At 49.9% G+C, this 11649-nt stretch overlaps 1 protein-coding gene across 1 annotated transcript in view; it reads right to left on the bottom strand.

Moving 5' to 3' along the window:
• Positions 1-6666, bottom strand: part of COL6A2 (collagen type VI alpha 2 chain) — a 33544-nt gene extending 26878 nt beyond the window's left edge. The window contains exon 1 of the mRNA XM_032277236.1: positions 6560-6666. The gene's annotated coding sequence lies outside the window, so the exon portion shown is untranslated. The remainder of the gene's footprint in view (positions 1-6559) is intronic.
• Positions 6667-11649: the final 4983 nt, after the last annotated feature.

The raw sequence follows: 11649 nt of genomic DNA on the forward strand, positions 1-11649 counted from the left end.
AATCTCCCAGGCCCAAGAATTTCTGCCCCCTCCGCCTCTGAAGTAGTTGGGACCATAGATATGCACCACCATGCTTGGTCAATTTTTAAAATTATTTTTATTTTGTAGAGATAGGGTCTCCCTATGTTGCTCAGGCTGGTCTTGAACTCCTGGGCTCAAGTTATCCTCCTGCCTTGGACTCCCAAAATGATGGGATTACAGGTGTCAGCCACTATTCCTGGCTGAGATCTTTATTTCTTCATACAACTTTGAGTTACTGTCTATCATCCTTTTATTTTCCCTTCGGCATTTCCTTTAGGGCAAGTCTAGTGGTAATGAACCCTCTCAGCTTTTGTTGATCTAAGAATGTCTTAATTTGTCCCTTACTTTTAAAGAACAGTTTTGCTGGATGTGGGCTTCTTGGTAGACAGTATTTATTTATTTATTTATTTACTTTTGAGACAGTCTCACATTGTCACCCAGGCTGGAGTGCCATGGCATGATCTCTACCCCTCTGTCCCCCAGGTTCAAGGGATTCTCCTGCCTCAGCCTCCCAAGTAGCTGGGATTACAGGTGCCCACCACCATGCCTGGCTAATTTTTTTTTTTTTTTTTGGTATTTTTAGTAGAGACGGAGTTTCACTATGTTAGTTTCACTAACATAGAGTTCGAGTCAGTCTCGAACTCCTGACTCCCAAAGTGCTGGGATTACAGGCGTGAGCCACTGCGCCCAGGTGACAGTTTTTATTCTTTTAGCACTTTGGATATATTGGCCCACTGCCTTCTGGCCTTCAAAATTTCTGTTCAGAAATCTGCTAATAGTCTTATTGAGGATTCCTTCCGTGTGATGAGTTATTCTCTCCTGCTGCTTTCAAAAGCTTTGTCTGTGGGTTTTGACAATTTGATTAGAATGTTTCAGTGTGGGTCTCCTTAAGTTCATCCTAATTGGAGTTTTTTGAACTTCTTGGATGATTATATTCATGTCATTCATCATATTTCAGAAATTTTCAGGCATTATTTCTTTAAATAGTCTCTCTGCTCCCTTGGCTCTCTCTTCTTCTGGGGCTCCTACCATGTTTATGTTGGTTTGCTTGATGGTGTGCTACAGGCCCCTTAGGCTCTGTTCACCTTTCTTCAGTCTTTTTGTTTCTACTCCTCAGACTCAATAATTTCCATTATCCTACTTCAAGTTCCCTGATTCTTTATTCTGCCTGCTGAAGTCTGCCTTTGCTTTTCTCTAGTGAATTTTAAATTTCAGTTATTGTACTTTTCAGCTCCAGAATTTCTTTTTGGTTTCTATTTAAATTTTCTAGCTTTTTACTGATATTTTCATTTGTTTCCACATTGTTTTCTGGACTTTCTCCACATTTTCCCTTAGTTATTTGAGTATCTTTAAGATAATTCTTTCAAAGCCTTTGTCTAGTAAATCTACCACCAAGTCTTTTTCGCTGACAATTTCTATTGGTTTATTTTTTTTCTTTGAAATAAGAAAGTTTCTTTGCATGTTTTGTGAAATCAGAATCTCTTTCTTCTCCAGATGTTGCTGGTTTTTCTTGTTTTTATCATTTTGATTGTTGTAGGCTGTCTCTGTGCTAAGGATCATCATACAGTGTAAAGTTAAGGTCTTTTTAGGTCTTTTCTGAGCCTGTGACTTCCCCTGAGCAAATACAATGACTTCTTAATTTTCTCCAAATATATGGTTGCTTTTGAATCTGCTAGTCTTTAATGTGTAAGTCTCAAAAGGAGAAAATAGAAAAATGAAGGGAGAAAAGGCTGCCAGCCCTTTAAGTCTCCTGGAAGTCACTTCAACCAGAGGGAGAAGGGCTTGCAATGATGGGGGCAGTTGCAACAACAATGTCTGTGTCAACAGATTTTGAAAGGTCTACATTATACAAGATATCTTTTCAGACCACAAGGGAGTAAGGTTGAAAATCAGTAACAAGAACATTTTAAAAATCACAAATTTGTGGAAATTAAATACTTTGTTAAATAATCAAGGATCAAAGAAGAAATCATAAGGGAAATTATAAAATACTTAGAGATGAATGATAATGAAAACATAAATTTAAAAACCTGTGGGACAGTGAAAGCAGTGCAAAGGGGGAAACTCCTGACTATACATGCTTACATTAAAAAAGAAAGATTTCAAACAGGAACTTAACTTTACAATGTAAGGAACTAGAAAAAGAACTAATGAAACTCCAAGCTAGCAGAAAGAAGGCAACAATAAAGATCATACCAAAGATAAACAAAACAGAAAATAGACAAATAATAGAGAAAATAAAATACAACGAAAGTTGGCTCTTTGAAAAGATCAGCAGAATTCACCAGCCTTTAGCTGGATGGACTGAAAAAAAAGAAGAAAATCAAATTACCAAAATTATAAGTGAAAGTGGCAACACTGCTACCAATTCCACAGAAATAAAAAATATTATAAGACTGTACTATGAGCAACTATATGACAACAATTTGAATAACACAAATAAAATGGAAAAATTTCCAGAAACACAAAACCTATCAAGACAAAATCATGAAGAAATAGAAAATCTGAATAGACTTATAACTAGCAAGGAGATTGAATCAATAATCAAAAATCTCCTGATAAAGAACCTCTGGACCTGATGGCTGCACTGGTGAATTCTAAGAAACACATAAAGAACTAATACCAAACCCTCTCAAATTTTTTCAAAAAACTTGAAGAGAAGGGAACACTATTTAACACTATTTAACTCTGATACCAAAGCGAGACAAAGATATTGCAAGAGAAGAAAACTACAATTCCTTATGAAAATTGATGCAACAATTCTAAAGAAAATACTATTAATAGTAAACTAAATTCAGTATCATTTGATACAATTAAATGGAATTTAATGAATTGACCAAGTGGGATTTATTTCTGGAATGCAAGGATAGTTCAACATACAAAAAAAATCAATCAATGTAATACACATTAGCAGAATGAAGGAGGAAAAAAAACCTCTCACATGATCATTGCAGTTGATGCAGAGAAAGCATATGACAAAATTTACTAGCTTTTCATGACAAAAACATTCAACAAGTTAGGAACAGAAGGAAACTATCTCACATAATAAAAGGCATATTATATGAAAAAGTCACAGTGAACATCATACTCAGTGGTGAAAGACTGAAAGATTTTCCTCTAAGGTTAGAAATAAAGAAAGGATGCCTGATTTCACTACTTCTGTTAACACTGTACTGGAAGTTCTAGCCAGAGCAATTGGGCAAGAAAAAGAAATAAAAGGCATTCAAATTGGAAAGAAAGAAGTAAATTGTCTCTGTTCACTGATGATTTGACCTTATATGTAGAAAACCCTAAGAATTCCACAAAAACTGTTATAACTAATAAACAAATTCAGCAAAATAGCAGAATACATAGTCAACACATAAAAATCAGTTGTATTTCTATTTGCTAACAATGAACAATCCAAAGGAAATTAAGACAATTCTATTTACTATAGTATCAAAAAGAATAAAATACTTAAAAATTGACTTAGGAGGTGAAAGACCTGTACGATGAAAACTACAAAATATTTCTGAAAAAAATTGAGGAAGACATTAAAAAAGACATCCTTGTTCATAGATTGAAAAACTTAATATTATTAAGATGTCAATATCACCCAAATTCCAAATATGGAATCTTAAGGGACCCCGAATAGTCAAAACAAACAAACAAACAACAACAAAAAAAAAAAAACCAACAAAAATCCTTAAAGAAAAGAACAAAGCTGGAGGACTCACATCTCCTAATTTCAAAACTTACTACAAAGCTGCAGTCATCAACAGTGAGACACTGGCATAAAGACAGACATACAGACCAAGGGAATAAAATGGAGAGCCACGAAAGAAACCCTTGGACATGTGACTTTCAACCAGGCTGCCAAGACCATTAATAAACACAGTCTTTTCAACAAATGGTGCTGAGAAAACTAGATATCCACATGCAAAAGAATGAAGTTAGACCCTTACCTGATACCATACATAAAAATTAACTCAAAATGGATCCATGCCCCAGATCTTTAGTTTTTAAGACCTAAAACTTTAAAACCCTTAGAAGAAAACATGTGGCAACACCCTCATGACATTGGTTTGAGTGATGATTTCTTGGGTATGATGATAAGGGCACAGGCAACAAAAGAAAAAATAGATAAACTGGATTACACCAACATTTAAAAACATTTTTTGCATCTATCTAGTGAAAGGACACCATCAACAGAGTTAAAAGACAACCCAGAGAATGAGAGAAAATATCTGTAAGTTGTGCATCTAATAAGAGATTGATATCCAGAATATATAAAGAGCTCCTAAAATTCAACAACAACAAAAACAATCGACCTGATTCAAAGATGGGTCAAGGACTTAAACAGGTATTTCTCCCAAGAGATATATAAATGGCCGATAAGCACATGAAAAGATGCTCAGTGTCACTAATCATGAGGGAAATGCAAATCAAAACCTCAATGAGGTACCACCTCACACCCATTGGGATGGTTAACATTAAAACAAAACAAACAAAACAAAAAACCCCAGAAAATGACACCTGTTGGTGCGGACGTGGAGAAACTGGACCTGGGTGCCCTGCTGGTGGGAAACCAAAACGTGCAGCCACTGTGGGAAACAGCGAGGCAATTCCTCAAAAATATTAAAAAATCGAATGATCCGCAATTCCACTTCTGGGTACACACTCAAAAGAACCAAAAGTAGGATCTGGAAGAAGAATCCGTATGTCTGTCTTCACAGCTGCGTCATTCATGGTAGCAACCCACGAGTCCAGGGACAGACGAATATGGATAAACACAATAGGTACACCCATGCAGTAGAATATTATGCAGCCTTAAAAAGGAAGGACATGATAACATATGTTACAGCATGGACGAATCTGGAGGACATTAAGCCAAGTGAAATAAGCCAGTGACAAAAGGAGAAATTTCATACTTTTTCACTCCTATGAGTCACCTAAGTGGCCAAATTCATGGAAACAGAGAGTGGCATGGTGGCTGCCAGGGGCTGCGGGAAGGGGCGACGGGAGTTGATGCTCCATGGGCTTCAGTTTGACAAGAACACCCATTAGGAATATGAGGAAATTGACACTAACACGGTCAGTGATTAAATAGCCCAAATAACCTTGTGCTGCACAAAAACCAAAGACGTGCAGAACAAACCCCAACAAGGCATCATTCCTCATCTATGAAATGAGAGAGAAAAAACTGCTCCTATCCATTGTGGGACGGGTTCCTCGCCACTTCTGGGGTGCGCCTCTGGAGGTTTCCGCCCTCTGGACCCAGACGCCGCCCTCCTAAGAACTGGCACCCTGGGAGCTGGACTCCTGCGGCCCTGCCCTTTGCAGCTTCCACTGCAGGCCGGGCTGGGATTCGGATCCTGGGCGGCCCGGGCAGCCCCGTCCAGCGAGTGCCCCGAGGGCTGGGCAGGGTCTTCCATGGGCAGCGCCGGGACCCCTGTTGTTGAGGGGGTCCCGCATCAGGCCCCGACTTTGCATAGAGTGAAAGAGGCCGCAGGAGGCAGCAAGTCAGCGTGCAGGGCCGTGTTTAAACCAAAGCATCTCACTGGACACTTTCTTTCCTCCTTCCTTCCTTCCTTTTTTTAAAAAAAATTTTTTTTTTTTTTGGGCAATGGCGCGATCTCGGCTCAATGCCCGGCGCTCCCAGAGCGCTGGGATTACAGGCCCGGCCTTCCTTAAAAATAATCGGCAGAGCGGACGGGCCAGGGGCCTCTGAGCCGGAGGACGAAGGAAACTGGCGCACCGCAGGCCCCCTCCGCTCCGGGTACCGACCCCACAGGGCAGGTCCTAGTCCAGGGAGGGTTCTGGCGGGCTCAGCCCGGGGGGCACCGCTCACAGGCAGCGATCCGCGTGGCTGCCGGCAGTGGAGACCCGGGCCAGTGTGCTGGGCTGGGGGTTCCACCACCGCCCCCCGCAGAGCCCCAGGGCGGGTGTGGGCGCCGGGTAGGGGCTGGGGTCGCTGTCGGCCGGGGTCCCGGCTCCCGGTGGAGCCGCCCCCATCCGCGGTCTCTCCGGGGCCTGAGTCTCTCGCCGGCCTGGGGACTCCCGTCGCGGAGGGCGCAGGGATGGGGCGTCGGCTCCACCCGCGTTCGCGTCCCCGCCCTCCCCGTTCCGCCCTCGGGCACCCAAGGCCCCCCCGCCTCCGCCCCCCGCCCCTTCCCTCCGGACCCGGGAGAGGCCCTGTGCCCCCGGAGGCCCAGCTCAGCCGGGCGTCTTCCCCGCGGGCGGGAGCTGGACGCAGGTCCTGGGGAGGCGCGCGGTGCCAGGGTCCTCCGGGGAGCGGGGTCCCAGCAGGGAGCTCGTGCGCAGAGAGGGGCCGCCACCCCGTCCGGGCGGGCTCCACCCCAGAAGAGGCCGCGGGGAGGTGGCCCCGGGCGCGGGCTGAGGGCTCGGACCCCCGAGACGCGGGGCCGTCAGGGCGGGGAGGAGCCCGAACCCCCGCGCGCCGTCCCTGGGGCCGGACGCAGCCGTCGCCTTCCCGAGACTCGGGGTCGCCGCCGCGGGCCCAGCGGCTTCCAGACTGGGGGCTTCGGGACGCGCTCACCTGGTTCCGAGGAGCCTCCGGTCAGGACGGCCCGGGGCGCGGGCGCGAGGAAGCAGGAGGGAGGGCACCGGGCCGCGGCCACCCCTTTATACCCGCCCCGCCCGCCGGCCCGGCCCGACCCGACACCAGGAGGCGCTGCGGCCCCGCGGATGGGACGGGCGGGACGGGAGGGGCGGGGCGGGGGGGGGGGGGGGGGGGGGCCCCGCGGGGCGGGAGGGGGATGGGAGCGAGGGGGGCCTGGGCGGGAAGAGGCGGAGCGGCGGGGACCCCTCGGCAGCCAGGGCCAAGTCCCCTCCCCAGCCCCGGGCGCGGCTCGGACTTCACGTCCCGCCCCCTTTCCCGGGCGACCTGGCTGGGCTGTGTCACCTCCGGGGCTCTGGGTGTTGGGGACCGCGCCCCCGACGCCGGGCGGAGGGGGCCCTCGGACTCGCCCCTCGGTAGGAGCTGCCCTGGGGTTGCAGGCCTCCTCCCGCACCCCGTGTGGCCCCCGGCGAGAGGCCCCGGGTCAACAGCCGCTGCAGAAACTTCGGCTCTGGGGGCCTGGGACAGGGGAGCCCGGGCGGCAGGGACAGCGGAGTCTGGGCCGGGTTCGGGCAGGGCCGTGGCATGCGGTGACCACTCCTGCCGGCCTTTTCCACAGGGGTCCTGTGCTGGGCCCCGGGACCACCGTGAGGTCCCCACCTGAGCCCGGCAGGGGACAGTGAGAGCGGTCCCTGGCAGGGCTGTGTCTGGAATCCCCACTCCCCGCCCTGGTCACAGCCCCGCAGCCGGGCCACGGCTCCTCCTGGAGGGGAGGTGCAGGCTGGGCTGTGGAGACCACCCTGGGCTCTGGGGCTGAGCCCCTTTCAGAGCTGTCCCGGAAGGGGGCGGAGCAGCGGGGGTGAGGCCCCTCTTCGGACGAGCAGGTTTGCAAACGGCTGCTTTAGCCCCTTCCCGGGAGGAGAGGGTCCCTGAGCTGCCCGGTGGCCCTCGGCCCTGTGCGGATGCCCTCTGGTCAGGGCCCTCTCTCTCTGCCCCTGAGGACAGGCCCTGTCTCATCTGTCTCCTTTCCTGGTAGATGGTAGGGTGGCTGGGGTGGGGGTCTGTGGCGATGTCTTGTGCTCCCAGTGTGTCCAGGCTGTGGGGAACTTCCCAGGGTAGGGAGGGGAAAGCCACCGTCCACCGGATGGCCGGGAGCTCGTCCCCAAATGCCCCTGCCTGCCGTCTGCAGGGCCTGCAAGGTCCACCCGGGCCCCCTGGGAGCTAATGGCCTCCAGTCTGTCCTGGTGTCTGGACTCAGGCTAGACCACCTTACAGCTCATGTCAGCTGTGCCTGCACCACCTTTTACGGCCCACACCTCCCACGGCAGCATCAGGTACATCTATCCTCTGCCATCCCCAGCGGGCCCTTGAGTGGGTGGTGGTGTCTGGAGCCAGGGGTGTGAAAGGACAGGTGGTGTGAGTGTGCAAGTGAGTGTGTGTCCTGTGTGAGTGTGAGCGTGTGGTGTGCTGTGTGTCTGCATCTGAGTGCAAGTGTGTGTGCATCTGTGAATGTGAGTGGTGTGTGGTGTGTGTCTGAGACTGAGTAAAAGTGTGTGGTGTGTGTCTGCATCTGAGTGTGTGTATGCATCTGTGAGTGTGTGTGGTGTGTGGTGTGTGTCTGAGACTGAGTACAAGTGTGTGGTGTGTGCCTGCATCTGAGTGTGAGTGTGTGCATCTGTGAGTGTGTGTGGTGTGTGGTGTGTCTGCATCTGAGTGTGTGTGTGTGCATCTGTGAGCGCGTGGTGTGGTGTGTGTCTGCATCTGAGTGTGTATGTGCATCTGTGAACGCGTGGTGTGGTGTGTGTCTGCATCTGTGAGTGTGTGTGCATCTGTGAGCGCGTGGTGTGGTGTGTGCCTGCATCTGTGAGTGTGTGTGCATCTGTGAGCGCGTGGTGTGGTGTGTGCCTGCATCTGTGAGTGTGTGTGCATCTGTGAGCGTGTGGTGTGGTGTGTGTCTGCATCTGTGAGTGTGTGTGCATCTGTGAGCGTGTGGTGTGGTGTGTCTGCATTTGAGTGAGTGCGAGTGTGTGGTGTGTGCATCTGTGTGTGTGGCGTGTGGTGTGTGCCTGCATCTGAGTGTGTGTGCATCTGTGAGCGTGTGTGGTGTATGGTGTGTGCCTGAGACTGAGTACAAGTGAGTGGAGTGTGTCTGCATCTGAGTGTGTGTGTGTGCATCTGTGAGTGTGTGGTGTGGTGTGTGTTTGCATCTGTGAGTGTGTGTGCATCTGTGAGCGTGTGGTGTGGTGTGTCTGCATTTGAGTGAGTGCGAGTGTGTGGTGTGTGCATTTGTGAGTGTGTGCTGTGTGTTTCTGTCTGAGGCTGTGTGAGTGTGCATGTCTGTGTCTAAGTGTGCCTGAGTGTGGCAGCCACGTGGTGGCTCTCTCCTGAGCGCCCTGGAGGGTCGCGGCTCTGGCCTTACTGCCTCCTTGTGCGAGGAGGGCTCCCTCCTGTCTGTCCCACTCGGGTGGGGCTGGTGTTCTAGCCTTGCTGGTGGGTTCCGGTCTGCTTCCCCCCATCACGCCCTTCTCAGTGTTCTCATTTTGAGACTGAAGTTGGGTGATTGCTCTTTTTCTCAGTGGTTGGGTGCAGCAGGCTGCGGAGGGGCACTGAGGTAATCCGGCCTCAACCGGGGTTCCCAGGACCCGAGGCCCCAGTCTGGCCCTGAGCAGGCTGCAGGCTGCCCCACGGACACCATCCCTCAGCACCACAAAGGGCATGGCTGAGGTTGGTGGCCAGGGCTCAGGGCACCTCCAGGCATGGTTCTTAACTAGCAAGCTGATGACTGAGTTTTGGACTGCGTTCCATCCTATTTGTGGGGAGATAGTGGGAGGGGAGCAACATGGGTGTGTGTTCACACTTAGGGGGCTAACTGGGAGCTACAGTAAGACACATGTATGCCTTTAGAGAAGGGACCTCCTCTCTATCTGGGCTGTGGGTGCCCACGGGCCTGGCCCGGAGGAGGAGGAAGTTGTGCTGTTCCTTTTCTGCCGATGTGTTCCCAGGCTGAGGCAGGCCTTAAGTGGCTCTGTGTGGAAAAGCTCTTCATGGCTTTCTCACACGCTGGGCACCACGTGGGCCACTCGGGGTGGGGCATTGCTCTCGGGTTTGCAGCCTTTTACTTCACGGACATTTGAGAAGATGCCTTTGCAGTCAGACTTTCCTCTGCTTACTCACGGAGCCGACAGACAGAACTAACATTCTCCCCAACCACACTTGATCACAACTTTTTCCAGGGACAACTCAGAAAAAAATGAAAAATGGCAAAACCTGCCATTCGTGGGCAATTGCACATGAGTCAGTTTGTGTCACAGGGTGTGTGTTCAGAGTTGGTGGTAGATCCTTGGGCTTTTATTTATTAAGCCAGAGTCACCACATTATTCTTAGTAATCTCACCAGGTTCTTCGGCTGCCGAGCACTTGTATTTCTGCCTTTTAGCTTCACAATAACGCAAGAGTGCTGGAGACTGTGGCATGGACCACAGTTTACATTTTCAGTGGAGACCAGGACCAGAGGTGATGTGCTCGGGGCCCAGTTGGGGTGACACCAGGTAGCAGGACAAAGGCTGCGGGTGGGAGCCTCATTGGTCCTGCACCCAGGAGGAGCTGGGGGGCTGCCCTGTCCCACAGAGAGGAGACCGAGGCTCCCGGAGGAGGACAAGTGGCAGGGAAGAAAATTGCAGGCCTTTTATCTCCCAGTCCGGGGTGGTGTGTTTCCCCTCCCCACCTCGGAGGTTATCTAAACTACATGGGATTCAATTATAAATATTTCAAAATATTTATGCCTGAATAAAACCTCCCTCTTAAGCAGCTGTGCAGTGCCAACTGAAGGGGTCACACAAATGTCGTGCAACTCAGTTCTCTGCTGGTTCAGGAAGGTCACACTAATAAACACTTTGGAGGTGGACACTACCTGTTTGTGACATGAGAATGCCAGGTAAGCACAGCAGGGGGCTTCCCACTGTGGGTCCAACCCAGAGTGTAGTGCCACAAGTCCCCAAAGTCTGAACAAAACTCGTCTATTTTCCTGGGAAGAGGGCCTGGAGATTTATTTGGATTCTCAAAGGTACATGTGACTCCAAAGACAACGCACAGTTTCAAATAACTGTAGCACAACAAAACACACACAATTCATGTTAAGCAAAGTTCAGTTTTTCTCTGATGACTTAGGGCATCCAGAGTTGTCACTGCCACCAGTAATTCCATGATCATCTCCACCACCACCATTACCACCATCACCATCATCGCCATCACCACCACCACCACCCTACCACCACCACCATCACCTCCACCACTGATCACCACCACCACCACCACTACCACCACCACCATCACCACTACCACCACCACCATCACCACCATCACTTCCACCAACCATCACCACCACTACCACCTCCACCATCCATCACCTCCACCATCCATCACCACCACCACCACCACCACCATCCATCACCATCACCACCACTACCACCTCCACCATCCATCACCTCCACCATCCATCACCACCACCACCACCACCACCATCACCACCACCACTGTTATCACCACCACCACCACCACCATCACCACCACCACCACCACCATCACCATCACCACCACCACCATCATCACCATCACCACCACCACCACCACCATCACCATCACCACCACCACCATCATCACAAGCTCCCCACTACTGTCACTACTACAGCCATCACCATTACTCTCACCCTTAGTGTCACCACAGTCCCTATCACAATCTGAATCAGTTATCTATTTCTCCATAGCAAACCAACCAAACACTTAATGGTTTAAAATAATCACCCATTTAATTTGCTCTTTTTTTGTGGGTTGACACTTTGGACTGGGCTCAATTGGGCAGCTCATCTGAAGGCTGCACCTGAGCTCATTATGTGGTGCCCATCAGCTGAAGGTTTGGAGGGGGCCGAATGATCTAAGATGGCATTACTTATAGGTCTTGTAGGGCAGGCCGTTGGTCAGGGTGCCTTGGTTCTCCTCCATGTGACATCTCTGGAAGCCTAACTCAGACTTGTTTACATGGCATCAGTATTCCAAGAGAATGAGAGCAGAAGC

Source organism: Sapajus apella, unplaced genomic scaffold (genome assembly GCF_009761245.1).
Source record: "Sapajus apella isolate SASKATOON/1434 unplaced genomic scaffold, GSC_monkey_1.0 scaffold8, whole genome shotgun sequence".
Lineage (NCBI taxonomy): Eukaryota > Metazoa > Chordata > Mammalia > Primates > Cebidae > Sapajus > Sapajus apella.